At 36.1% G+C, this 23,984-nt stretch overlaps 1 protein-coding gene across 2 annotated transcripts in view; it reads left to right on the top strand.

The window, feature by feature from the left end:
* The first annotated feature begins 1,166 nt into the window (after positions 1 to 1,166).
* IL1RL1 (interleukin 1 receptor like 1) overlaps positions 1,167 to 23,984 on the top strand; it is a 53,225-nt gene continuing 30,407 nt past the window's right edge. For both annotated transcript variants that reach the window (XM_036758275.1, XM_036758274.1), the window contains exon 1: positions 1,167 to 1,264. The gene's annotated coding sequence lies outside the window, so the exon portion shown is untranslated. The remainder of the gene's footprint in view (positions 1,265 to 23,984) is intronic.

The raw sequence follows: 23,984 nt of genomic DNA, 5'->3' as shown, positions 1-23,984 counted from the left end.
CAAAAAAACATCTATTATGCTTATGAAAAATATGAGTGCGGTGGTAGTAATATTGGCACCATTTTACAGATAAAAAACCACCCAGATATTTGAATGGAGAATAGCTTCAAAGTCTTTCATTGATGAGGAACTCCAGAGAGATCCACTTAGCTCAATATGTATCTAGGACTGTATGCATATTAAGTTTGAATTTACTTGTTTATTGTTTGGTCCCAGCATGGAAACTTCCTCCACTAATGCAGACTGGCAATTTTTATCTAACATAGTCTTAAATTTGCCTGTTATCACCGAGGAGTTAAGTCATCTACCCAATGTCACATTGGCTGTGTCAGAGAAAAGATCAAAGTCAGGTCTTGACTTTGTCTGGCTTTCTATCTACCACATCAGGTTGCGTTTCTAAAGCAACTGAAGTATGTGTAGTGGAATTTTCACTGAAGTTCAAGGTTGTTAAAAATCCTATCTATCCTTCTATCAAAGTTATTAAAAAATCCTAGAATGGAATTTATCCACATGGTAGAAAAGTAATGAGAGCTAGAAGGGATTGAGGAGCAGAATGGGATTGTTATAGTCCAAGAAGCTGAGGAAAAGACTAAGTGGGTAATGAGGAGTAGCTAGGAAGTGAAAGGCAAAGAAGGAACATGACTATAGCATTGTTATTGTTGTTCATCCATGTCCAACTCTTCATCACTCCCTTTGGGGTTGTCTTGGCAAAGATACTGGAGTGATTTGCCATTTCCTTCTTCAGCTCATTTTATGGATGAGAAAACTGAGGCAAACAGGGTTAAGTAACTTGCCCAGGGTCACACAGCCAATTTCTGAGGTCAGATTTGAACCGAGGGAGATGAGTCTTCCTGACTCCAGGCCCAGCACTTTATTCACTGTGCCACCTAGCTGCATTCGTAACTGTGTAGGTGTAGAGAATATCCTGATGATTGGATGAAGAGCATTAATCCCTTCAGTAGTCCAGACAGAAAAAGCCAGGCTCCAGATATAGGGTCAACAGAAGCCTCAGAAACATCAACACGCAAGCTGAAAAAGCAAAAAGACCTTTCCTCAGATGGGGAAATTTCACAGATATTTGGGAGGAGCCTTTATGCCTAACATCTTTGAAATTTGGCAGAGTCTGTTTAGTGTCCTCCCAAATGCATAATAACAGACATATCTGTGTTATCACAAGCCCTACATCAGGGTGCATATTTCAAAATTGCTTTCTTAGGTTTCTGAAGCATTTGGATTCTACCACGTAGCAGCTGTCTGAACGAAGGTAAGACATTTAACCTCTCTTACCCTTGTCTTTGTATTCCCAACACCTACCATGATACCTGGCACAGAGTGCTTGTTTAATAAATGCTTGTTGACTGAGCAGTTGGTTTTGTTCTCAACAAATAAGGAGCTGAACTAGATGACTTCTAAAAGTCTCTCCCAACTACAAATCTATGATCCTATAATCATAAAAGTTATCCTTTGATCAGTCTATTCTTAAACTTTTCTTTACATCATCTTAATTTGTCTTTACTTGGAAAAGATATACTTTGCTTTAAGATAGCTGGCATTTTTCCATTAAAGTTGGCAAAACATTTTACATGTCTAATCTCATTTGATCCTCACATGGTCTTGTGATTATCCCCACTTACATATGAGGAGACTGAGGCAAACAGAGATTAAGTGACTTGTCCAGGATCATATAGCTAGCAAATGTCAAAAGCACAATTTTAATTCAGGTCTTCCTGGATGCAAGTACAGTGTTCTGTCCACTGCACCTAGCTGCCTTTCTACAGTAAAATTATTATAAAAAGATTGGAATTTTTTTTGGCAAGTTGAATTCAATTTTTTCACAGATGGTTTATCATTATCTCTTACTGTTCTTGACTTGGTAACAGCCACTAAAACTTTGTTTTTCTGATATCTATTCAGTCCCTGTGTAGTAGTTTCTTCATTACTCCAATGAGGCAGATTAAGATTCTCTCCTCAATTTATTAATGGAGAATTGTAGCCAATCTGGAGATGAATTCTAGAGATTTAGCTGGGGTAGTCATTAGATAACAAATGTAAAGTATGTCAACAGATCCATTCTTGACATCTTTCTAGCCAGGTAGGTCCTTCCAGAATACTATTGGAGCCTTCAAGACACCTTTGTCATTTATAGGACAGCATGTAGCAATGGAGGACTACTGGAGTTGAGGGTCAAGTAATTAATGACCCATTAAAAAATTATTTTAAAAAACTATCTGTGCTTTAAAGACTGGACCTGCAACATGGGGTCTATGAGATAGATGGGTTGTGCTTGAAACTGAGGAGGTATGGAACACTGAAACTTTTCATCAAAATAAAAAAATATGAATATATAAATAAATTATATATAAATATATTAAATGTATTTGTATAAAATTTATATAAATATGAATTTATCTTCTATATATACCAACATCTTCATTGATTCAACTGAAAATCATTTAGCTCCCATGTGTATGGATTTCTGATGATTGATACATGCACATACATGTTTTATATAAGTACATGACCTTTTAAAGGAGCCCTAGAGAAAACTCTTTTGTGAAGTAAAGAATCTTTCCATAATTTAATCAAGTTTGTATGCTTATCTTTCTGAAAGATATTTATTGTTAAGGTAGGACACATATGTAATTGGTGTACCAAACGATAGAAGCTATCCTCTGGCAATATTATTAGTGAATTTTATAAAATAATTTAGCATTTATTTTGTTTAATGACACTTTGTGGAGGCACCATAAAATACCACCATGAAACTGATGGTTGCAAATAATTTTAATTTGCTATTTTTTTTGCTATTTTGCTAAATTTTCCTATTTTTATTTGCTATTGAGAGAATTGGTGACAGTAATCCTACAAATGATGACCTTTATTTCCACTGCCAGAGTGGCAGTCTCCAAGAGGGGGTTCAGCTCAGAGCTGAGAAGCCCTAAGCTCAAAGTCTGTCATTAGAACTTATTTATTATTAGCCTTGGCAAGTCAACAAACCTCACTGAGCCTCAGTTCCCCCTTAAGCAACATAGGGATAATAATAACAACTATTTCCTATTTCAAAGACTTGTTGTGAGGTTTAAATAAGATCACATAGGTAAAATGCTTTATGAACTTTAAAGCATCATCTATAATTAGTCCTTTATAATTTTAGTCCTTATAAATTTCCTTTAGATAAATTGCAGTGTAACATACTCGTAGTGAACAACTGCCAGTAGTTTATGAAAGAAATATTAGTATCAGAATTATAGACTAGCATCTTTCTGGTCAAGCTTATGCTCTGGATTACTGTCCTCACTCTTATTCTCCCAGTTACGTTATATTCCCAGAGGATGTTTGATTACTTTTCCACCTGTGAGTCTTGCGGTAGTCCTGAGAGCTTGTGGTTTCTCTAGTACTGTAGCTTAGGAGCCTCCACCAGTAGTTGATTGTCCAATGGATATCAGTGAATCAATAATCCATAAACATTTATCAAGCACCTTCTATATGCCAGGCACTCTGTTAAGTGCTGGTGATACAAAAAGAGGCAAAAGAATTCCTGCCCTCAAGGAGTTTGCAATCTAATGAGAGAGACAATATATAAACAAATATATACAAAGCAAGCTATATATGGGATAAGAAGGAAATAGTTAACAGAGGGGAGGTATTAGAATTAAGAGTTGAGGAAGGTTTCCTGTAGAATGTGGGATTTTAGGTGGGAATTAAAGGAAGCCAAAGAGATCGGTAGTTGGAGCTGAGGACAAAGATTGTTACAGGCATTGGGGACAGCCAGAGAAAACACCAATTAGCCAGTATAAGGAATTTTCATTAGGACTATTTCCCAGGGTGGCATGTTGACAATCTTTGATACAGAATATTCCCCATAAGAGCTGGAAGCATACTGTACCAATAGTACAAACAGAGTCCAGGCAAAAGTGCTATTTAGTGCTTAGAGACCACATGTGGCAAAAGGGTTATTCATAGCTCCTTGTTGGAAAAGTCTTTTTCTCCCATTGTGGGCTCCCCATGAGTTTTCCATTGGGCTCCAATCCCTATCTTTTCTGTGCAGCATTATATTATTTGCAAGAGAGAGAGAGAGAGAGAGAGAGAGAGAGAGAGAGAGAGAGAGAGAGAAGGAAGGAAGAAAGGAAGGAAGAAGGAAGGAAAGGAAAAGAGAGAGAAAGAAAGAAAAACTATGGAAAAGCAAAGTTTAAAAGGCTCAGCTTGACAAGGTAACTACTTTCCTGCCTCTTTCCTAAAGTATGGCAGACCTCAAAGCCAACCTCCAGAGGGAGACAGAGAGGCATCTCTCCTGCCTTTCGTGAGAGAACAGAGCAGTACTCTAGACAAAGACTGCATGGAAGCCTGAAAGTGAAGGCCATAAGGTCTCTAGTTGCTTGTAAGGAACAAGCCTCCCCTTGCAGGAGTGTCCTGTCATGGACATTTTCCAGGCTAAGAGGAATTCTGGGCCAGGACATTGACAGAAATTTGAAGCCCTCTGAACCTTGCAGTTATGGAGACCTGAATTGCCTTGGCCACATGTGCTCCCTATGTGTGTGCCTCACAAGCATTGTCTTCTAAGCTTTTGTCCACTATTCCCACTGATTCTATGTGTATTTGTGAGAGAGTGTGGCCTGGGTGTGGGGGTGGGGGAGGTTACAGCCACTATTGTTGTATATTATCTTAGTAAATGCGTTTGCTTTGAATTAATTCTGCTTCCTGGCTAACCCTTAAAGGTGAGTTCATGGTGAAGGGTCATGCCCTATAATGTTATGTATGCAGATGCAGAGTGTGCTTTTGAATCTGAGGTATCAGCTACACTCTAAGCAAACCAATCCTCTGGTGAGAATTTGAGAAATAGCTCTGAGCGACAGCATTGTAAAGACAAGATAGCATCTGTATGGAGACAGCCCGCTTCTGACCTTGTAACCCCATTTCTATGATGATGCTTTGAGAGTGGTGCTAGGCCTTGGGGTTTGTGAGTCATGAAAGTTGGGAGGATGGCCTAGGTGGACAACTGACTAGCAGACCTGATCAGCAAGGGAAGGAATTAGCTTCCAAATCTAGATTACCCATGGCTGCTTTTGAAGAGACTAAGATGCCTCAGACTGAAAATTTCACAAAGGACTGGACGCTGACCTCACTGGAGGCGAGGAATAACAGTAAACAAGAGTTGGGAATGTTTACAATTTAGAGGGGGAACAAGAGGTGAGGAATGGGGTATGAGTGCAAATATTTAAAGTGTGCTCCTGGAGCTCCTGGATTTGGCTATGTCTATAAACTAGTTAAATAGGGCAGCTAGGTGGTGTAGTGGATAGAGCCCAGGCCTGGCAAACTGTGGTCCATGGGCTCTTGAATAGTCAGACATAACCAAATGACTAAACAACAACCACCACAACAAATAAACTAGTTAAAGGCTATAGTTAGTTGAAGTTTCAAGGGTCTGGAAGAAGCTAAGAACATGCAAACTAGATGGTAGTTGCTTTAGTATACTTGATTTTATTTCTTTTTCTTTTTTGGGTATGAATAAAAAAGAAAACTCAGTATGTCAAATTGTGTTTATGTGCTCTATTAAGTTAGGTTAGTGTGACTAAATGAAAATATAGCACAAAAGAAAATATTTGGAATTTTTTCTCACTGGGTGAGGGGAGGAACCATAACCATCTCATTAGATAATACATGGATAAATAAGAGAAGGGCTATCACCTATAAAGAGGTGGAGCTAGGGAACAGAGGTAGAAAGCTTGAAGAGAAACTTAAAGAGCTTGGTATTTTCCTAGAGCAATCACTGGTGTTGGGTGGAGCATAACCAATACAATGAATGTAGGCTGATCTGTTCTTAATTGTATTTTTTAAATCAATTTTCTTTTTAATTGCCAAAAGTTTATGTTCTTTCCTTCGTATCCACCCCCAACCCTGTTTAAGACTTCTTGTCAGCCAAGCTAAAAAAAATTTGTTTCATTCTGTACCTCAAGTTCCTACACTCTTTGTGTCAGGTAGCATGCTTCTTCTCAGGTCCCCTGAAATATCTGGTAATTGCGTTGAATGGAATTTTTAATACTTTCAAAATTGTTTGTATAATGTTGTGGTTATTGTCTAAACTGTTTTCCTAGTTTTGCTCGCTTTTCCCTACATCACTTCATACACATTTCTCTGGTTTTGTTGAAACCACTCGTTTCATAATTTCACATGGCACAATAGCATTCTATTATATCCATCCCAAATGATAGGCAGCCCCTTAATTTCCAGTTCTTTGTTAGTATGAAAAGATTTGCTATAAATATTTTTGTACATATGTATCTTTTATTCCTTCCTTGATTTCTTTGATGCTATTATCAATTTTGTAGTTTTTTTTCTGGGTCAAGGAGTATGCACAATTTAGTGACTTTTTCAGGCATAGTTTCAAATTACTTGCCAAAATAGGAAAATCCACAGCTCTACCAACAATGCATTAATGTTGAGTCCCTCCAGCATTTACAATTTCTTTTTTTGGGGGGTCAACTTTAACAATCTAATGGGTGTAAGGTTGCCCACCTCAGATTGCTTTAATTGCAAATTATTTTCTAATTATTAGTGTTTTGGAGTATTTTTTCTTAGGGCTATTGATAGCTTCAATTTCTTCCTTATAAAACTGCCTGTATTTTATACTACACTGTATGACCAGTTATCATTTGGTGAACCTGCTTCATATTGTTGAAGAGGACTAAGAAAATGGCCAGTAGTGCCACTTAGTAGTGAAATATAGATGAGGAAACGGAGATTCAAAGGGGTTGATTGGCTAATCCTGGGTCCTACATATACTAGGTAGCAGAAGAGGCCTTCAAACCATGGTATTTTGGCATCAAATTCAGGGCTCCAGCACTTGGATTTTCTTCCATTTTGTTAATGTCTATTTCTTTTACATATGGTTTTGGTTGGGGAAAACTAATGTTTTATAAAAATGAAAATAGAGTAATCAATGGAGAAAAGAGTATCCAGTACAAGGGAGTGGTTACCAGAATCAAATGTAGTTGGTACCTCAATGATGATAACTCAAAAAAAAGTATTGTTTTTAGTGATTAACATGTCATCAGTGACATTAGAGCAGTTTCAGTAGATTAGCAGCAGGGGAAATCAGACTGCAAAAACTTCTTGAAAGAGTGGGTGGAGAGGAAGTGAAGACATCAAAAGAAGATAATTTTTGAAGAAGTTTGTAGTGAAGAGGAAGGAGATGGGTTTGCTGTTTCTTTGTTTAAAAAGTCAAGGGAAGGGTTTTGTGGGAGGCAGGAGAGAGGGACTTGGAGATTTTGATCATGTTTCTAGGCATATGTGAAGAAGTCAGTAGAGAGATTAAATTGGTAATGCATAAGGGAAACGTGATGTCTGCTCAAGTTAGAAAGAAGATATCAGTCTCAAGGGTCCAGTCAGAATGATTGGCCTCAATGAAATATAGGGATGTTTGACCAGACAGAAAGAGGAGAGAATAGATAATGACACAGAAAACTTCTGAGGAATGAAGGAAGGGAGCTGAGGGAACTTATTATGCTGGATAACCTCAATTTTCTCAATGAAAGGGGAGACTAAATCATCTGCTGTAAGTATTGGAGTTGTGATGTGGTTGTGGATTTCAAAAATCAGGAAAAAGATCTAAACTGTTGCTGTGAGGAATTAAAGAGGGTTCCAATATAACAGTGCAGAAGAATTGTCAAACAATAACTGAAATCCAGGAGAGATTTCATACTATGAATTTAGAGTGAGTGAAATCAATTTGATTTTATAACTCTTTCTAGTGATGCGCTGTAGATTCTAAGTAGGAGAAGGTTAATCACCAGGGAGCTCCAACTGATGGGAACTAGAACGCTGAGGGACCTCAAAAGCATTTGATATGTGTACTGGTCTAAGAAACTAGGAATATTTAGCCCAGAGAAGAGACAACTTAGACAGATAACGATAGCCATCTTCGAGTACTTAAAGAGCTCTTACATGGAAGAGAAATACACTTACTCTGCATGGCTCTAGAGGCCAAAATCAGAAACAAAGCCTGGAAATTTTAATGTTAGTTTGACATAAGGGAAAAACCTGCTGAATATTTATAGTTATCCAAAAGGAGAATGTACTTCCTCAAAAGTTCATAGGATCATAAATTTAGAGTAGGAAAAGACCTAAAAAGTCATATTAGTTGACATTTTCATTAAATTTCTTTTTATTATCAACTTAGCCAATATCAACAAACATGAGCATCTCAATATACTGACAACAAAGGACTATTGATGAAATTGTGAACTTCTTTAATATAGACATAGCTTTTTTTTAAAAAAATATATATTAAATTTAACATGGTAATAAGACTGTGCTGCTTTGTGTTCCTTTCTGAACTTCTTTCTACTTTTTTTTTTAAGTTTCACTGCCATTCTTTTCTTCTTTTGAGGAACATCTCTATCATTACTCACTAACTCTCTTCATTGTTCCACTGTCCATTGAAAATAGGAGTCCTCTCCTGATTATACATATGATCATAGTCAGGCAAAACAAATCTATACGTAACACGGTAGAAAATATGACTCACTCTGCATTTCTAGTCCATCACCTCTCAGTCAATAGGAGATGAGCATGTTCATCATCAATATTTTGATTGGTCACAGCATTGATTAGAATTCTGATATCTTTCCAAGCTAGTCTCCTTTATTATACTACTGTGGTCATTGTGTAAATTATTTTCTCAATTCTGTTCTATTTTGTAGTCATTGTTTAGTCATGTCCAACTCTTTGTGACCCCATGGAATCTTGGCAAAGAATACTAGAGTGGTTTGCCATTTTCTTGTCAAATGTTTCTCCATTTTCAGATGCAAATAGGGGTTAAGTCACTTGCCCAGGGGCACCCAGCTAGTGAATATTTGAGACTGGATTTTAACTCAGATCTTTCTGATTTCAGGCCTGGTGCCTTATCCATTGGACCACCTACCTGCCAATTTTCTGCCTCAATTCATACAAGTCTTCCCAAATTTCTCCGTATCTGTCATATTTGTCTCTTTTTATATAAGGCAAGAGCATTCCATCCTATCCACTTTGTTTCTACTTCTGCATAATTCTACATATTTTTTAAAGATGAATTTTTTCCCTCTTTCATTCACTCTTTTTTGGGGGGGGGGAATGCATACCACTAGAGTCAAAGGGTATGCACAGTGAAGTGATTCTTTAAGCACAGTTTTAAATGTCTTTCCAGACTTTCTGAACTAATTCTTAGCTCCACCAACAATACATTAGTGTGTCTGTTCTTCCATAGACCCTCCAATAATTGTAATTTTCTTCACTTTTACATCTTTGTCAACATCATGAGTGTGAAATTGAAACTTAAAGTTGTTTTAATTTGAAGTTCTCTCATTAGTTATTTAGAAATTTTTTCTTGTGTGATTTCTTTATAGATTGCATTTCTTCATCTGAAAACTGCCTGTTCATATCTCCCTGTTTGTTCACTGATCTAAGGAAGAATGTTATTATTATATATTTGTATCATTTCCCTTTATAAATTGGAAATCAGACTTCTATCAGATAAGTCACCTGCAAATTTTTTCCCAGTTCACTATTTTGCTATCAACTCTTCCTCACTGATTTGCTTGTGCAAAAGATTTCCAATTTTCTATAATCAAAACTGCCCATTTTATCTTCTATAACATCTCTCCCTTGTTCAGTTTAGAATTCTAAGCTATTTTCTTTCCTTATCCTCTAGTTTGTTTATGCTACAACCTTTAATATTTAGATCAGCTGTCCATTTCAAGCTTATTATGACATGTGACTTGAGATGTTGGACTAAAAACAATTTTGGCTTGCTTAATTTCCAGTCTTTGCAGCAGATTTTGTTGAATATGGACTTCTAACTTTAAGCATTAACATTTTGGGGTTTATTGATCACTAGTTACTGTTTGATAGTTTTGATTTGATTGCTTCTTAATTAATTCTGAATCTTCTTTACTTAATCTGTTCTATTGCTCATTTTTTCTAACCATGCCAAATAGTTCTGATGAGAACTGCTTCTGATTATAATTTGTTATCTGGTACTACTATCCCCCTTTATTCCTACTTTTAGAATTGTTGGGATTATTTTTTTGAGATTTTTTGACCTTGTATTTCTTCAAATAAGCTTTTTACTTAGTTTTACAAAATAACCTTTAAGTAATCTGATTGATATGGTGCTAAACATATAAATTTACTTAGATAGCATTGTCATTTTTCTTATAGTAGCACAGTCTAATTATGAATGGTTAATATCTCTCCACTTAAAGCCTTCATTTCTGTAAATATCTTGCAGTTGTGTTCATATAAGTTCTGAGTGTTTCTTGGTAGGTGCACTCCCAAATTTACACCTCCCAGAACCAGCCAAGGTAAGAAATGGAGCATGTCAAAGATCTCATGCTGATTATTAGTGGGATTAGGTCCACAAGCAGTCATCCTCAGTTTGGATGAAATGAGAAGATTTAGCCTTTAAAAAAAAAGACATTCTCTAAGGTACAACTTTTGAGATTCTGTGAGTCTATGATCCTTTGATTTCTGGCCTCCCTAAATCAAAAGGGTTGTAGTGCTAATCCAAGTGTATTTTGAGAGAATTAGTTATGGGTCAAGAGTGGTAAATGGTTGAGGGAAGGAGAATCATTCAAAATTTTTTCTCAAAGGCCTTGATTTGAAATTGATACCTATGGGCTTGAAAATAAAGAAAGGGTACATACCTTAAGGAATGGTGAATTCAAGGGCCTGCAAGCCCCAAATTCAATTAAAAGAAAAAAACACATTAATTAAGCCCGTACGAAGCACTAGGCTAAGCACGGGGGATACAAAGGTGATGATAAAAGTGGTGTAAGAATCTAAAATACCTCTCTCACCCCATTTTCCCTTTACCTCTCCAACTCATTTAATTAGTTGTAGGACCAAAAAGGGAAAGATTTCTTTCTAATTCCAAGTGTGAAAGAGGGGTCCCATAAAGTGTAAAACCTGGTTTTGGAATCTCTTGCAGCTTTCCCAGGTTTGATGTGCACTGCTTTTGATCAGTCAATATGCAAACATTTGTTAAGCACCTGCTCTACAGCAGGGACTGTGCTAAGTGCTAGGAAAACAAAGAAAGGCAAAAGACAGTCTTGGCTCTCAAAGAACTCACAGTCTGATTGGGGAGACAACATGAAAACAGCTTTATACAAGTGGGATATACACTGTACAGTGTAGATTGGAGGACCATCTCAAAGAGAAGGTATTAAGATTAAGGAGGAATGGCAAAGGCTCCTGGCAGAAGGCATGACCAAGAGGCAGAGGTGAGGAATTAATATAAGACACACACACAATAAGAAAATAATGCAACTTTATGTCAGTGCAATAGAAATATATTCAAGATAATGAAAAACAGTGCCAATAACATTTTCATATACCAACCAATTTATAGCAATTAACATGCAGTGAATTAAAACACTTGCTCAAGCGTTCAAGGTCATGCTTCATCAATTTAACTTATCAGTTAATAGCATCAATCAATCAATAAGCAAGTTATTAAATATGTACTATGTGTCAGGCACTATGCTAGATGCTGGAAAAACAGACAAAAGTGACAATATTTCACATAACAACATTTTCAGAGCATAGTTTGTTGAAATAAGGCATTTTTGTTTGAGGCTTGGGGATAACACCCAACAAAAATGGAAAATGAATCTACCAATAAAATAGGATCTTCCTTGAATAAGTATATATAAGGTATAGTACATAGAAAATGTAATACATCTGCATATCAAAAAAGGAAAACCAGAACAATTGGAAAATGCATTCCAAAGGAGATGATGGTTTATGGCGGGAAAAAAAATTCTGGAGTAGAGAGGTGAGTATTCCATTGGATGCAAAAGAAACAGTCAATCTTAAACAAAACTAAAGCTAAAACAGTATTTTAAAAGTCATAATGGAAAAATAATCAATGAAAAAGAACAAAGATGCTTAAAATTAAACAACTGAGCTATAATATGTCAAGTGAATGAAACAAAATTCCTTCAGCAGCAAAACTCAAGCCACAGTACCATTTAAACTACAAATTGTTACTAATATTAACAAGCACAAGAGATTAAAATGTGCTTTTAAGAAGTAATAAAACAAACAAACATAATTCTATTAATATGGAGGGGTAGAAAAGGAAGACAAGAAAAAACCAATTAACCCTTCAAAAATTAATTGCCAAGGATAAGGTCCCAACATAAAGCACTGAGGATATACCCACAGGGAGCAGAGATTCCCCTTTTCTGGGATTAACTTGATTTAGCCTCAAAGACTTACATCTACATTATTAATCTCTCCTTCTGATATGCTCTCCTATTTGTGGAAATTTACCCTTTCTTAGGGAAATTATTTCAATTTGTTTTCAAAGTGTTTATGATTTCCTAATGGAATACTGTCTGCCCCCTCGCCTTTCTCATGCCTTAGCCTTATTGAAACTGGTTCTTTAGAAAAATCCACAACTTCTGAGGTCAAAATGTCAGAGTGAGGAAGGAACAATCTGAAGCCCTCCCAAATTCCTCTCCAGACAACTAGAAAACTACCTTAGAACTGATCTAGGAGCAGAGAAGCAGCTTACCTGCCCAGTAGGAAAGGTCTGTCCCATTGTGGAAGGGGAGTGAAGCCTAAGAGCAGCAGCTGCAGCCGGCCTCATAGTAGGGGACCTGCAGCAAGGCACCCCCCTCCTGCAAGATAGCAGACCCCTAAGCAAGTGAGCAGTCTGTGCAGGGCAGCAAGGTCTTACCTTAACCTCCCCATCCCCAGCATAAGGCACCAGAGAGGACTTGACCTCATTGCTGACCAGTTGTGAATCCCCACCCTGGGGCAGACCAGCAACAATATCCCTCTTCCAGGGCCAGCCACCAGAAAGACTCTGTTATGATAGCAACCCAGTGCCAAGGCTCCACCTTTGGAGCAGGCCAGCAGCTAAACCCCACACCCAGAGAGACCAACAGGGAGGCCTCACCCCCCAATATAATCCAGAAGGGAAGCCTACCCTTCAGAGAAAGCAAGAAGCTAAGCCCTGAAGCACAGTGAAAGCCAGCAGTAAGACACAGAACCCCAGCACAAAAAGCTTGGGATAGTACAGGACCAGAGCCCAACTCTCACATAAAAACACCAAGTCACAAAAAAGGCAGAAAAAATGAGCAAAAAAACAAACAAAAAAAGAGCTTGACTACAGAAAGTTACTGTGGTGATAGGGAGGATCAAGGCATAAACTTAGAAGAGGACAATAGTGTCAAAATGGCTAAACATGAAGCCCAAAAGAAAAATGTAATTTGTTCTCAAGCCCAAAAAGAATTCTTGGAAGAGCTTAAAAAGGATTTTAAAAAGCAAATTAGAGAAGTACAAGAAAAATTGGGAAAAGAAATGAGAGTAATGCAAGAGAATCATGAAAAAAAGAGTAAATAGCACTAGGAAAGATACACAAAAATTTACCAAAAAAAAACTCCCTAAAAAATAAAATTGGCCAAACTGAAAAGGAAATATAAAAGCTAACTGAAGAAAATAATTCCTTAAAAATTAGAGTTGAACAATTGGAAACTATTAACTCTATAAGACATCAAGATACAATGAAACAAAATCAAAAATGTTTAAAAAAATAGAAGAAAATATGAAATTTTTCATTGAAAATACAACTCACCTTGAAAATAGGTCCAGGAAAGATAAAATAAAAATTACGGGACCACTGGAAAGACATGATTAAAAAATAAAATCCTGGACAGCATTTTCAATAAATTATTAAAGAAAATTGTCCTGATATATTAGAACCAGAGGGCAAAATAGAAATTGAAAGAATCTACTGATCACCACCTAAAAAAGATCCCAAAATGAACACTCCCAGGAACATCATAGCCAAATTCCAGAGCTCACAGATTAAGGAGAAAGTATTGCAAACAACCAAAAAGAAACAATTCAATTATCATGGAGCTACAGTCAGGATTAGACAGGATTTGGTAGCTTCCATATTAAAGAACTGGAGGGCTTGTAATATGATATATTGGAAGGGAAAGGAGTTAGGATTACAAGAAGTTAAAGAGGTCAATAGAATTCTGGACATTTTAGATATGATAGATCTTTGGAGAAAATTGAATGGGGATAGAAAGGAATATACCTTTCCCTCAGCAGGGCATGACATTTACACAAAAATTGATCATGTATTAGGACAAAAACCTCACAACCAAATGCAGAAAAGCAGAAATAGTAAGCTCATTCTTTTCAAATAAAAATGCAATAATATTTACATTCAGTAATGGGCATTGTAAAGAGGCATTAAAAATTAATTGGAAATTAAATAATCTAATCCTCAAAAAAAAGTGGATCAAAGAACAAATCATAGAAATGATTGACAATTTCATTAAAGAAAATGACAAGACAATATACCAAAGTGATCCTTGGGGGAAAATTTGTGTCTCTAATTGCTTACATCAATAAAATAGAGTAAAAGCAGATCAATGAATTAGGCATATAATTAAAAAAAACTACAAAATGAACAAATTTTAAAATCCCCACTTAAACACCAAATTGAAAATCCTGAAAAATCAAAGGAAGATTAATAAAATTGAAAGTTAGAGAATGATTGAACTAATTAATCAAATTGGAAGTTGGGTTTATGGGGAGGAAATAAAATAGATAAACCATTGGTTAATTTGATTTAAAAAAGGAAAGAAGAAAACCAAATTACTAATATCAAAAATGCAAAATGAAGGGGAAATTAGGACAATTTTTAGAAGTTATTTTGCTCACTTATATGCTAATAAATTTGGCAATCTAAATGACACGGATGAATATCTACAAAAATATAAATTACCCAGATTAGCTGAAGCAGAAAAAGTACTTAAAAAACTCAATCTTAGAAAAAGAAGTTGAACAAGCCATAAGTGAATTTTCTAAGAAAAAATCCCCAGGACCAGAGAGATTCACAAGCAAATTCTACCCAACATTTAAAGAACAATTAATCCCAATACTATATAAATTACTTGGAAAAATTGATGGAGAAGTAGTTCTACCAAATTCCTTTTATGACACAAATATGGTGCTGATACCCAAACCAAGAAGAGCCAAAACAGAGAAAGAAAGTTAAAAACCAATAAATAAATAAAATATTACGAAAGAAATTATGGCAATATATCACAAGGATCATACACTATGACTGGGTGGGATTTATACCAGGAATGCAGGGCTGGTTTAACACTAGGGAAACTATCAGTATAACTGACCATATCAATAACAAAACTAATAGAAATCTTACGACTGTTACAATAGTTGCAGAAAAAGCCTTTGACAAAATACAGAACTTATTCCTATTAAAAACACTAGAGAGCATAGGAATAAATGGAACTTACCTTAATATGATAAGTAATACTTATGTAAAATCATCAGCAAGCATTATCTGTAATTGCAATAAGTTAAAAGCCTTCCCAATACAATCAGGCACAAAGTAAGGGTGCCCATTGTCACTTCTCTTATTTAATGTTGTACTAGAAATGTTAGCTATAGCAATAAGAGAAGAAAAAAGAAATTAAATGAATTACAATAGGCAATGAGCAAACAAAACTATCTCTCCTCACCAATGATATGACATTATACTTAGAAAACTCTAGAGAATCAACTAAAAAGCTACTTGAAATTATTAAAAACTTTAGCAAAGTTGCAGGATACAAAATAAACCCCTATGAATCATCAGCATCTCTATACATTACAAAGTCAAGCAGCAAGAGATAGAAAGAGAAATTCCATTTAAAGTAATTGTAGACAATATAAACTACCTGGGAGTCTACCTGCCAAGAAAAACCCAGGAACTATATGAACATAGTTACAAAACATTTTTCACACAAATAAAGTCAGATCTTAACAATTGGAAAAATATTAATTGCTCACAGGTAGACTGAGCCAACATAATAAAAATGACAATTCTACCTAAATTAATCTACTTATTCAGTGTCATGCCAATTGAGCTATCAAAAAAATTATTTTATAGAGTTCGAAAAAATAATGCAATTCATCTGGAAAAACAAAATCTCAAGGCTATCAAGGGAGTCAATTAAAAAAAAAAAGCAAAAGAAGGTGGTCTAGCTGTACCAGATCTTGAACTGTATTATAAAGCAGCAATTATCAAAACAATCTGGTACTGATTAAGAAATAGAGTGGTGTATCAGTGGAACAGATTAGGTACAAATTACACTATAGTAAATGACCATAGTAATCTAGTTGGCTCATTGATGATAGCAATAATTACCATTATCATCATTGACTATTATGACCCTGATTGAGTGTCACCATTTAGAGTCTTCCTTCTCATTCCCAGGCTACCTAGCACTGCTAGAGGAAGTCATGAAAAAATGCCAATTTGCCTACTAAAAATTCATGACACTTAAATATAATAGAGTACTCACTCCTGTTCATCAATCCTATAAAAATCAATATTATTAACTAATTAATTGAGTAATTAATGTTAATTCATGCATTATATAAATAATGTATAATATTAATATACAATAATATAATCATAATAGTAAATATTTCATTGATCAATTAATATTAAATAATTATGATTATCATTATGGTGATTATATGTATGTGAGGAACAGAGAGTATGGCTGCAGTGGGAAGGAGAAGCATTTCCTTCTCTATCATACTCAAAGAATCATAGCATGAAAACCTGACTCTATTTTAATTTAGAATCTAAATTTCAGAGTTGTAGCCCAACCTCTAAACTTAAGAGAAAAAGACAATGAGATCCAGAGAGGTTCAACAATTTGCCAATGTCAACCTAACTAACCAGTTAGTGGCAAAGCCAGGAATTGAATTGAAGTCTTCTGACTCATAAGACAATGTCTTTTGTTTGTTTGGTTGGTTGGTTGGTTGGTTTTGTTTCATTCTATCAACTTAACTGGTAAGTGTTTCCTGTCTCATGACTTAAGTTGATCATAAGGGTAGGAAATAGATGGTCAGCTGCAATCTAGCACATTTGACAGTTAGGAACAAATATTAAACAAGCTGAGATACAAAGACTTTCACATGTATATCTAACTGAACATATGTTCTTGAGCATTTATGTTAATGGCATTTTTCTGAGATTTTCTCTAAGTAGTAGAATATAAAAAGCTAAAAATCAAAATGTAGAGTCCTAGATGTGGTCATGGTAAAGAATATTCTTCTGCTGAAACAGACCAGAGAAAAAGGTTTATATTTCAATAGGTCACAATTAAATAATTTGTAAATAGAAGACAAGAAAAATCTGGCTTAATTAGGATAGCATAAATTAGATCCACTGTCAAGAATGACTTGGCAAGAGTGGAAAAGAAAAGACTGGATTCATCACTCCCAGTTATCTCAATAGAAAATTAGAAATGAAGGAACCGCTGTATCAGAAAACTGATAAACTTTGCAGGTTCAAGCTGTCTTGTTAATTGTTAACCCGTAACTAACCAGTTCTATTCTAATAACAATCCAAATGATTAGGCTGAAATTTGAGAACTTGAATGATTTTTAATTGCTCCTTCAAAAGGGGTATTAGAGAATTGTAAATACCTTGGGCTGTTTGAATTCTCAGTTGCATTTATAAGATGCTAAGCTCAATTCCTGGCAGATAGAAAGGACTTAATAAAGGGTTGTTTATCATCCTCTTCTTAACAGAGGGGTTAACATAACTAAAACATATTTCGAGCTTTTGTTTATGGGAAAAAATCCTCATACACAATTATTTTAAAGCTAGTCTTAAGACTTTTAATGTTTAGCATAGCATCCCGTTGGATGAAATGGATTTGTTTATATTGGGGAATAAATAAAAATTAATCTGTTGGAATTTGGTTTCTGTTGGACTTTGGAAATGAAGTTATGTCAACTGATGAAATTAACTGCTCCAAGAAAATTTTGTTTATTCTAGAAGTTGTTGCTATTCTGTCAGAGGAAAAAAAAACATATGATGCTTTAAAATACAGGAGTTGTGTTCTGACTAACATTCTTGATGTTCTGACACTGATTCAAATAAGCATTTTTATAAGTGTATTGAGTAGATCAGATACCACACTGAATTTCTTGAGTTTATATGAATGATTTTATTAGAAAGACTTTAAAAATTTCAGGGAACTTGGGTTTCTTCCTCTAATAACTATGTTCTCTCAAAGACTGGCTAACATTTATTAATACCCAACAGCAGGTATTAATTCAACAAAATTCAATTCAATTAGAATTTGATCAGTGCCTACTATGTGTAAGGCAGAGCTGTCCAACCTTAGGTTTTTATTGAAACAATAGACAATATATTTTGATTTACCATTTTAGTGAGAGCTCTGCAGTAGCTCAGCTTCAGTTACTAAAGCATTTATGTAAATTTCTATGCTTGTAGTCAGGCTGTATTTTGGACTGCCCTGGTGTATGGCATTGTTCTAGGACAGTGTTGAGATAAAGATAATATAAAGAAACAAAGATAAAAATGAGATCATTCTTACCATCTAGGAACTAATATTTTACAGGGGAGGGGATATGATATGTATACAAATATATGAATATACAGTAAATATGAAGGCTTTCTTTTTTGGTTGTTAAAGTTTACACCTATGGGTTCATTGTTGTAGGGAGTTCTCTCACAGGCAAATGTTGTGCGACTTATAGTCCTATAGAGTTGTTTGGGATACTAAGAGATTAAGTGACTCACGTAGGGTTCTACAATCAGAATATGTCACAATTAGGACTAAAACCTAGGTCTTCCTGATTCCAAAGCCAGCCTCTAATTATCCCAGATTGCCTCTTATAATACAAATTAATTTCTAAAGAGTGAGATTATTAATTGAGGGTATCAGGGAAGGCCTTGTTTAAAGAAGTAGCACCTGAACTGTGTTTTGAAGGAAGCTAAAAATTCTAAGAGATACAGGGGAGGAAGGAGTACACTCCTAACATGAGGAACTTCATAGACAAAAGCAGGATTCCACAGAGATGTGAGATGGAATGTCAAATACAGGGGTTATATGCAAATGGATCATTTTGATTGGAATAGAGCATGTGTGAAGGAGAGGAAGGTGAAATAAAACTGACAAGTTGATGAGCGATAAGTTCTGAAGGACTTGAATTTCCAGGCAGAGGACTTAATATTTTTATCCAAGGAGAGCCAGTGAGGCTTTTTTGAGTATGTGTATCTGGGGGGCTGGGGGGAATGGAGAGTTGACATAGGCAGACCAATGTTTTTGAAATGTCAATTTGATATCAGGATTAGAAAATGAAGGGAAGCAGCAACACCAATTAGGAGACTATTCTAAAAGTCCAGGTAAGAGGCTAGGAGCACCTGGTTGGGAGTGAGTGAGAAATAGGGCTCAGGAAAAGTCAATAGAGACGCCAACTTTTCAAAGACCAGAACATTGAAACTAAATTACAAGCACATAGAGAAAAAAAAGGACAAAAAATTTAATATCCCAGTTCCTTTGCTGTATACATAACCTTTGGTTTCTTGTAACAAATAATGCTTTTCAATTGTTCCTCTCCTCCTTCACTGGATATTGTCACATTTCTATCAGCGTCCAAATGGATTGGGATTTTTTTTGAGCTTCTGCTGCTCTGATTCTCTCTCTCTCTCTCTCTCTCTCTCTCTCTCTCTCTCTCTCTCTCTCTCTCCCTCCCTCCCTCCCTCCCTATCTGTCTCTCTCTCTCTCTCCATTCTCAACTTAACCAGAATTAGGAACAGAAGGATGAGATTATGTCTTTTGAAAGGTTTGAAGTTTTCAGCAGAAAAGTTCTTTCCTTTTACTCTATTTCTCTTGGCTGATCAGACCACAGCATAAAAGAGTTAACTGGATTTGCTGTGACACAGAAATAGACAACACTGAAAACTCTAAATTACTTAAAACAAGCACAAATAAACACTGATCACTTTCTCTTTCTTTTTTCTTCTTTTCTCTGTTTTGCTCTTCTTCCCTTTTCCTCCCTGCCTTCCTTTTTCACTCCCTCCCTTCCTTCCTTCTTTCTCTTTCCTCCCTTCCACCAAAAGCCTCAGAAAAAAATATTTTTTGCTTAGAGTGTTTATCATCCTATATCTAAAAGTGCTTTTACTGTCTTATGTCTGAAAGCTACTTCACATATTGTATCCTAGATCATGTGCTCGTTATCTTTACTGTCTTTTAAAATCTATTTTCTATTTCCATAGGTGGGGCATCCCTCACTTCTATGAAATCAGGTCTGCTTTTCCTTAAGTTCAGAATGGGGATCTCTAGTAGTTTCTTCTAGTTCTTTCTGTAGGTGTTAACCAAGACCTGCTTCTTCATTGCTTTCCTAAGGTTATGATGAAAGGAATCTATCAGTCAAAGCTAAAATCATTAGCAAATATTTGCTAATTGATCACCATGTTTGGGGGGATACATGTTATTAGTATTTGCTAACCAAGTCTAGGGGTCCCATATGCCAAGCCTAGCACATTGCCTTGGTATCTAAAGGGTGCTTAGCAAATGTTTGTTGATTTGAACTGAATAGAATTGTAGCATTAGAATGAAAAGCTACTCTGATTTTAATTTGCACTCGTGTTTGAAATACTTTTCCATGAACTTGGATGCCAGCTTCCCTTCACAGTAAGAGAAGGAAGCTAGAGGAACCTAGGGACATAGTTCTTTCTTTCTTCTTATGGAGAAATTATCATAATTTACCATTTCTTAGACAGAAAGGTCAGGAGACTTGGCTAACAAATCAGGGAAAGAAACACTGTGCTTTTCCCCCTTTCTTACCATTCAATGAATTAGCAAAATTTGCATGGGACAGAGACTGGATGAATGATTATTTCCCTGGTTTGGTCCCTCCCAGGTGAGGAAATTACCTTTACCAATGTGGGTTGACACTTTCTCTACTACTTAAAATGTTAGAAAGTTGGCTAAGCATATTGTGAAGTTAAGTGATCTATCAGGGTCACAGGAATAGTGTGTTACAGATAGCCCAAGTCTTCTTGATTTCAAAGCCCTCTCTATGTTCGCTATGCCACAATGCCTGGGTTGCATCATCCCCAAATCCTTGTTCTAGGGCTCTAGTCTCATTCTTTTATTTATTTTTAGTTTTCACCATTCACTTCTATAAGATTTTGAGTTCCAAATTTTCCCCCCTCTCTCCCCTCCCCTCTCCCCAAGAAGGCATGCAATCTGATATAGGCTACACATGTACAATCATATTAAACATATTTCCACATTTAGTCTCATTCTTAATGAGGATCTGATGTTTTTCCCTCTATTTTTTTTGAAGGAACCCTTTAAGGAACCCAAATTTCAACCCTCAGCTTATCTCTCATAGGATTTCACATTCAGAAGTAGCCCTTAATTAAATTGTAAGCTGTGAAAGCTTACTATTGGCATGTCTCTAGCCATCCAGATAAGACTATCACAAGTCCTCGGTCCAGGGTCATCATCTTCCTTGGGATTGTTTATTAAATATTTGTTGAACAGAGGATGCCTCTGTGCTCTGTTTGAGAGCATATGGAGTCAGCTCATTCTGCAACTTGGCATATTGGAAAACATTTTGATCTTAGAGTCAGAAAGACCTCGGTTTGAAACCTACCTCTGGCATTTACTGTCTATATGACCCTGGGAAAGTCACTTAACTTCTCTAATCCTCCTTTTCCTAATGTATAAAATGCGGATAACAACAGCACTTTCCTCACTGGGTTCTTATGAAGATCAAATGAGATAATGTAAGTAATTTTGCCTTATTGTTATTAATAAAAATATTAGAAAATATTAAATTAATTTTAATTAATTAATTAATATTAAATTAATAAAAATATTAGGAAGCTTAGAAATTACTTAATTATCTGTGGTATATAAATGGGTGTATAAAGGGGTGTATAAATGCTCCTCCTTTGGCTTATCCCTACATCATTCAAACTGTGCTGCTTTGGTTACTTTGTGAATTTATAGTTCTTTTGAATTCTGTTGAGAGACAGGAATGATGCAAGGTCAGATAATATATTAGAAATGAGGCTTACGTCCATTTGTGAAGTGTAATGGAACATAAACTTTCACCTCATCTACATATTTTCCTGTATGGAGATTAGAGGGCATAGGGAAAATCATGGTACCTAATGACATTTTAGTAAAGAAAAACAGGTTAAAAGGAGTGCCAAGGTCAGCCTTGAAGGGAATAGAAGTCACAAAAAGGATGCCATTTGGTGTTAGAGACATCAAGTGTGGATAAAATGACAGGATATTTGATTTAATTTAACTTGGCCATGGATGGTGGACAAGTGGAGGGGGGGGGTGTTGTATTGGGGATCCTTGAAGAGTTTGGCCTTTGTTTCCTTTGATTAATTCAGTGTCTTTGAGTCTTACTAGGTGCTAAGCCCTAGGCCCAAACCCCTATCTATTAGTGCTAAGCTTATGTGGGTGTGAATGGGTAACTAAGGTGGGGCTCCAGGTGGGGCCAATGAAGGGAGGTGCTAACACCAGAGCCAATCATAGGAGCCTAAGTTCTGGTGGCTCAGATGACATTTGATGAAGTCTGAAACTGTATAAAAAGAGAAGACAGAGCTATTTGCTTAAGGCTCTGCTCCTGGAGGCGTGGGACTCTGGGAAGCCGCTGTAAGTGCCTTCTGGCCGAACTCAGATGTTGATGGTTTTCTTGGTAACTATGAATTGCATTGGGTCTGTTTGTAATCTGATCATTTTTGCTCTGAAGTTCAGGATGCTGGCTTTTTCCCTGAACTAAGTGAATGATATCTGTATGCTAGATTAAAGTAAGATTGTTAACCCCTTAACATTGCTTTCCTTAGTAAAGCAGATCAAAAGAACCTGGGCTTGCAGTGGTTGTTGTTGGTTTTACACCCCCACAGCAGCTGCTAGCCGAATTGTTAAAACACGGCTACAGGTATATTAATGGAAGATAAATACAAAGTCAAAGCAAAGAGAATTCTTAGTGCTATACTTTGTTTAAATAAGAACATGTCATTGATGTAGTTTATTTTTTATATTGCTTAAATTTCAAATTAGGGGGCAGGTAGGTGGCATAGCGGATAGAGTACCAGGCCTGGCGTCAGGAAAACCTGAGTTCAAATCTGGCCTCAGATACTTACTAGCTGTGTGACCCTGGGCATTCTAAAAAAATAAACTACATCAATAAAATTTTCTTATTTCAAAAAATAAATTGGGGGAAAAAACAAGAAATGACATTGAGAAAAACAAAGATAGGAAGGGCAGCCATATTGGTTAAATGCATGTAGAGGAGATTGGAGCTGGAGATGACGCAGTTGCCAAGGCATCAATGAATAAAAGGTACCTGAAAGAGTGACACAATTGTGTGTGTGTGTGTGTGTGTGAAACCTTTTGAGTACCAAAAAAAGGAGACCAAAAGAACCTCAATGACTACTTAGTGCATACTTTTATATCTATACAAGTTGAGAATCATCTATATACAGAGAGAGCATGGTTGTAGTAGGTGCTTAATTAAGTATTTGTAGAGTGAATCAGTTGACAGAGACATCTTCTTTCACTGATGGCCTACTTTAGTTCCTTACTCTCCAACAGCAGCTCTGGATCATCAGAAGTTCTTAGATTTACAGCTAGAGTGGTCTTTCTTCATTACCTAATCTAACCCTCTCATTTTATAGATGAAGAAACTAGTACCTAGAAAGAAGGTATTGGCCCAAAGTCAAGCAGGTAGAAAGAAAGAAAATTCAGGAGACAACATTTGAATGCAGAACTTCCCATTCCAAATATCATGGGTGATTACCACACTGTTATGGGGAAATTCACTCAGATTAGGCATACCAGATGGCCTGCAGGACTCCCGGAAGGGTGAGATAGCTACCCCTATCTGTTCCCTCTTTGCATCCATCCCTAATTTGTAAAAGCTGCCTTCTGTTCAAAGGGATTTGAGTTCAATCTGTTGAACCGTAGGCCTAACCTTGACTTCTTTGAATGAAACCATTCAATGGTTTCAATGAATCATTTATGTGAATTTGGGGACCTTTTACTATATGTTCAATTCTTTTGACTTTTGTTTGTAACAGAATTTAACATATGAAAAGGGATGTGTGCCTAGAGAGC

Source organism: Trichosurus vulpecula, chromosome 4 (assembly GCF_011100635.1).
Source record: "Trichosurus vulpecula isolate mTriVul1 chromosome 4, mTriVul1.pri, whole genome shotgun sequence".
NCBI classification, from domain to species: domain Eukaryota; kingdom Metazoa; phylum Chordata; class Mammalia; order Diprotodontia; family Phalangeridae; genus Trichosurus; species Trichosurus vulpecula.
The sequence above is the reverse complement of the archived record's forward strand: the minus strand, read 5'-3'. Positions and strand labels throughout refer to the sequence as shown.